A 6,804-nucleotide genomic window follows, 5' to 3' on the forward strand; every position below is an offset into this window, starting at 1 on the left:
AACTTGACTTGAAGGAAAAGCTTATGGGGAAGAAGTACTTAGTTATTTTGGATGGTGTTTGAACTATGGTATTTGGAATGATTTTTAGAAGCCTCTTCGACAAGGGGCGAAGGGAAGTAAATTTCTTGTAACTACTCGTGGCGAGAAAGTTGCTTCCATTGTCCAAACCATCTTACCATGCAAGTCAATTAGATGATGCAGATTGCTAGCTGCTGTTTGTGTTGGGAATAAGGAGTATGACCACAATCCAATCAATCATGTGTCAAATAATTTGTTATTGTTATTATATTAAAATGTTAATATAATAAGGTCCTTGATTAAATTTAGAGATTTATCATTGTGATAGTGATCATAATATTGAGAGATAAATCTTTTATAATTTAATCTAAATTGTTCTTGGTCATAGGATTATTAAAAAGGACATTAATAATCCGGAAAGATCAATATATATATATATATATATATATATATATATATATATATATATATATAATGGTCTTTATTAGATGAAGATTAATAGATCTCATTTATTAAATTATATATATAGATGGTGCATATAGAGATATGACCATTGAACTGACTCACTTTGAGAATTCCTAATGGTTATAATTACCGTATATTTGTCAATAGGATATTCTCAAGATGAACATAGTAATAGAGTTTCCTTTGACCTGCGACTGTCATAGTAATTAACAATGTATTTATTATACTTTGATTCCAGACACCTAATACCCTAGGGTGCTAGTTGAATGGATATTGGGTATGATTTAAATACTTGTAGAATTAATGATTAGTCAATAAGGAATTCGTCAACTCTTGGTAAAGAGTGTGAGCTCTATGATTATAATGACTGAGATGAATAAAACCTTGGCCAAGGGGATTGAATAAATGAAGAAATGAGGTTCTTAGGTCATTCACAGTTCATTATAATAATGGTAACAAGTTAGAGCTTGACAATTAAACCATACTCTAAGGGTTAACCAAGAGCTGGAAAGATGGAAGGAATTATACTTTGTTCTTAAAAGGTTCTTAGTAAAAATATATTACTTCATACTATCGGGTCGTTGAGGAGTGTTGCTAGACGCCAACCTTGATTAGTAAATTTAGTATGACTAATTTACTACCCGTTTAGTATTGAACCTATGGGGTCACACACTAACGAGTGTTCTAATCTTTGCTGTAGAATTATTTAATTATTAATTTGATTTGATCAAATAAATAATTATATTAATTCAAATGAAATATTATTATATTCTTTACTAGCACCAAGAATATAATAATAGTATCATAATTGAGAATATTAAATGAGATTTGAGAATAATTAGTTATTCTATTTCTAAATTTGGATGAGATCCTAACTGATTCTGTTTCAAATTGAGTTATGATATGATTCATAAATTTGAAGGATTCGGATTTAGAATTTTAAGATATGATTTAATATATGTATGCCAAGAGTAGAGGAAGGTGACGGAGATGAGAATAACAAGGGTTTTATTCCTTTACCTCTACGCACATAAATGTATGTGAGCCTAATTCTTGGAGAAGAATTTTATAGCATGCAAAAGTTGCAAAGAGGTTCTTAATTTAGATCAGATATCCATTGGTCAAAGAGTTGACAGCAAAGGTTGGTCTCGGTGTGGATACGCATAGCGCCTTTGTACCATCGAAGGAGAAAAAGGTTTTTACTAGCGTACTCAGGTATTTAGATCTGATCTACTATATATTTATTATTGGAAGGAATAAAGTTTAAGCACAAAATATATCTTTAGAATTACTTTATTTTCTTTCACTGCGTGTGTTATGAACACATGGTAATCCTTCAGTTTGCTAACCAGTCATGTCTTCAATCATAATTAGGAGAATATTCAAGTAAGAAGAGGATTGGTAAACTATAAACTCTTAATTGTACAATGTGCATATCAAAAATGCCATTTGAAGAAAAAAAGAAAGTATCTGACTGAGACAAATAGCATTGAAAACCAAACTCACAGTCTTGATTTGTTGTTCTTGGTATGACAACTACCAAATAACTGAAAATGAATAGTAGGAACATTAGAATTCTTAATAATAATAAAAAAATAGAATTTGGGATTTTTTAGACTCAGGTCCTTCATCCTCGACGATTTGATATTAGGAATCTAAGCTCTCTTAGTTAGCTATGAGAATTGCGTAAATTTTTTGTTTACTTATAAAGCTCAACATTTCTGTTATCAATCTTTGTAACTCATGCCTTTATCTTTTTGCATACAGACTATGGACGCATTGAAGAGTGAAGAGTATTTGCAACTGTTTCATCTTCCACTAGATGAAGTAAGTGATTTTTAGTCTTTTCAAGTTAGCTGTTCTAATTTGTTAGATTTTCTTTATTGGTTTACTGATTACTGTTATAGGTAATAATTGAATTGAATTGAATTGAATAGGATTCTAGTCAAATTTGCAGTTCTTCGAAACATGTTTGTATATGATAATGTCCTTATATCACTTCTTGGCAAAGCATTCCACGAAGTCAGGTTAGGAATTCTCATTGATGATATGCTAAAAAAAATTGCTTATAAGTCCGTAGTTAAAAGTCTCTTATTTTGCAAATTGTGGACCTTCTATTGAGTAATGGGGGATAAGATTATTCAGACACCATATTTATTTGCTGGCACTCCTCCATGATGGTTCTTTACTTTAATTGCACATCCTTTGTAACCAAAATAAAAGAGCACATTCTCGTGGATAAATATGGACTGGGTTTCAATTATATATATACCTAGTCTGGCCATTTCTAACATCTAGCAACGAAGCAAACTGATATTCAAACAAGTTATTGTTTGAAATGTGCGTCCTACTAGTTTTTTAGACATTCCTTGAGAATATATGATGATCTTGCTCGTTCCTTTGTCACAACTCACATCTTGTTTATTCTCCTTTTATTTTAGGTCCTTATTGAAGACAATTACTTGTGTTGTCTAGGAAAATATACTTATTCTGGTAATATTTTTGTTTTAGTTAGTTGTTAAATGGTATTAATCTTGACTTGAGTGATGCACCTTTTCTTTGATTATTGAAGATTTATTTTGCTGAACTTATATTGAATGATGATTCTCCAACTGTGATGTTGGAAAGAGGATGACATTGATGCCCCAACAAGTGACTTTGGAACATACACAGCTTACTAGTGGATACTCAAGTTTATGAATGTATTAATGTTATATACGATATGGGTTTATAGAATTAACATTACTTTTAATACCAAACATTACTATTAATACCAAGTCATGAATAAAAATGCTCACACAAAAAAGAAAAGAAAGCAGAAAATAGTATCATCAATTGAATTGGAAACCTCAGTACATCATACAGTGATGACTATATAGCATATTCAGCTGAAAACTAAAAGTAACATTAAATGGAAAGACTAAACCCAAATAAAATTGGAATAAAACGGAAAGACCAAGCCTAGATAAAACTGGAATAAGAAAATAAAAGAGCTAAAAATAAAGTAGAGTTATGTTCAACGAAACTAAACTAAAAGCACATCAGACATAATATTCTCTTGCATACCAGATTTCACAAAATCATCTAGCTTTCTCACAAGCAACAAGATCCAAATCATCCTTCCAAAATAGCTTCTTGTTGAGATCAAAATCTTTTACCACAGCTTGAATTTCTGGTGATTCAATTGTAGAGCGAACATATCCTCTCTTAAGGGAAAAATTTGAAATGTGTCGCTCTATAATGATGAATTGTTTTCAACGTGCCCACTCAAACTCAAATGCTAGCTTGTTTGTAACACTTGTCTACATAGATAAAAAATGCAATAATTATATTCAATTTACAGTATTGTATATTGGTGTTAGCAAATAATTTATTTTTAAAAATTACCTTCAGATCCATTAATATAACATCGACATTCTAGTCAGAAGAAATAGTAAAATATAGAAACCCAAACCTTTGCAGATACTGCATGCTAAGTGCATATATCTCCTATAATTTTTCAACCAAACCAATTAACTATAAATAATTATTAAATGATAACATGATGTTAAATTCAATAACAAAACACAAACAGAATATTGAAGATAGCAAATCTCTATACTAGAATCCATAGTAGAGGATGGGATACTAGTGTAGAATACATGTGAGAAGGGAGACTTTTCATAAATATTAGTGTGAGCATTGAGTGCTATCAGTCAAGAATAAACATTAATCTTGTTACACCAAACGACAGAGGCCACATCGAGTGCGTGTTGCAACGAGGAGAATGGAGAAGCAGAAGCCATCTCCTTAGCAAACTCGATACTTCCACGGCATTCAAGTAAGTCACGCTCTTCCATAGTAATCCAGGTTGAGAATTTTCTGCAAGGTTGTGCGAGTAGTGATACTGATATGTTGTCACTTTGCTCAGATATGATTGTCATTTTGTGTGACCTAAATAGTAACAAATTCATTATGATTAAAAAGCATAATTAGTTAATTTTTTATAATTAAGGCAATTATTGAGATTCATATAAACAAATAAAAGATTTGAAAATCATTAGACCAGACTTTTCAGGAGGATATAATTTTGCCTATGAAATTTCTTAAGTTCTTTGCTAGTTGGTTTAGTTATCAATTATAGGATCATATTAATTTTGGGATTAATTATGTACCTAATTTATATAGATTAACTCCAACCGTTAACTCGCCAAATAATATAGCATCTACTCTAACATTTAACTATTTAACTCCAAAAACTAACTCACACACAAACGTAATATATACACACACAATTGTAATATTTTTACATTTTATTAAATAAGTTATTTTATTTACATTGAACCCAAATGTCTCTTGAAAGGTCCTCTTAGATCAAAATTCACTCTTAATGTTCTCCCCAACTTCTCAAAGCCTAAAAAGACAGGAAGAATAAATTATCATTTTTTGTTTCCAGCGACTATTACAAAAGAATTTTGAGAATATTTAAAACACATGAAAATCTTTCCAAGACATAAAAACCATTAATTCTCATTCACTTCACACACCCAAATTCAAATCATGCTCCCTATCAAAGGGAGTTAAACTATACTAACATACAATTTTTACATAAAGAAGTAGCCATCAAAACTAAGAGTTAAAGACAAAATTCAAAACAGAATTAAAAAAAATCTGACGATGAACTTTTGAAACGTAATTAGTTTATAAAATGGTTTCTCAAGGCTTATGAAACGTAATTTAAATAAGCACAATGTATGGCTTTTCTTTCTTCAACATCGAAATGAATTTAATTAATACTTTATAATTAAATTAGTTATTATTCCAATTAATCATAGTTAGTAGTTTCTAAAATGAATTAGAGCTATTCTGTTAAATATAAAATGTACTATTTTTGTACTTTCTTTTATACTCCTTTTATAATTTTAACATTCATTATTAATTAAATCATTCTTTTTCCATCACCAAAGCCTCTAAACTAATTCATATTGTGGAAATAAGTATTGAAATTCTATTTGGCCAGAAAGAACATAAGCAGAAAAAATGTGTATAATAAAAAAAAAAGAAAAGAAAACAGTGAAATTGGACGTATGTAATTTGATCTCTTTTATTACACTACTGTCTGATTTTTAAACCGGTAATGGACAACACAATAACTCTAAAAAACTACTTTTGATAATTATAATCAACTGCATCTAAAATCAGATAATTAGAATATCTAATTAATTTTTTAGTGGCAGCACTGGGAAGTAGAGAGAAAAAACTAACGATCGGACATTGAAAAAGTCTACCATAATAAATTGAATTTATCTGAGGTTAGGGTTTAAATTAAAAAAAGAAGTATAAACTGGTAAAAATATTTTGAAAGGACCGGAGGTAAACACCAAATTAAGCACAGAATTTAAAGATGATCGTTGGGTCTGTGGTAATTGAGAGAGCCTATCTCAAGTTGGTCACGGATATACAATGACATCGTAAAGTTCTACAAAATTTAGCCACATAGATGCAAGACGTTGTAAGTGATTACTACGGTTACAGAAATTTGTCATTATTTGTGGTTTGTGGGTACTTTTCAATTGGTAACTCCTGATGACAGTGACTTAACTTAAAATAACTATTTATTCTAATTAATTTGAAATAAAACTCAATGAGACATGAAGAAATAAGAAAATAATAGAATTTATAAGAGCAGAAAATATAATATATTATAGCTGCCTTATCATTCTATAAACTTTTTTGCTTTAGTGAAAGAGAACAAAGACAGTAAACGAATAAAGAAAGAAATAGAACTGAACGTGTGAATTACATATATTCAAACATCTTGAAACACATATAGTGCCCAGAGATATAAGACAGCGAAAGACTAAATCAGTTAGGAAAGTAGGAGAAACATAACTAACTTTAACGTCAAATTATCCTTTATCATTATATGTCATATCCCTCTCGTATTCTCTTTCAATCCTGTTCGAGTACGTACTCTGTTAGAGTGGATCGCATATATAACCAATAAGAACTGAACATTGTGGTGTCATGAAAAATACTGTTAGGAGAAAAGTAGAGGTTTTGGTCTCCTCATTTTTTAGAAAAAAAATTAATAATAATAAGTTATTAAGTATATAAAATTATTATATATTACACATATATAATTTTATTATTTGTTTAAAAAATATATTTAATATTTAGTTTAATATAAATAAAAGCTCAGTTAATATATTAATAATTTTTAATATTTAAAAATAAATAATAATATAAAAAATCTGAAAAAATATTTTATCGATCACTTTTTGATTAAATAAAATTTTTAAAATTTTAAATATTTAATCCTCTTTTATTATTTTATTTAAA

The sequence above is a fragment of the Arachis ipaensis genome, chromosome B10 (assembly GCF_059453495.1).
Source record: "Arachis ipaensis isolate K30076 ecotype BB chromosome B10, ASM5945349v1, whole genome shotgun sequence".
Classification (NCBI taxonomy): Eukaryota; Viridiplantae; Streptophyta; class Magnoliopsida; order Fabales; family Fabaceae; genus Arachis; species Arachis ipaensis.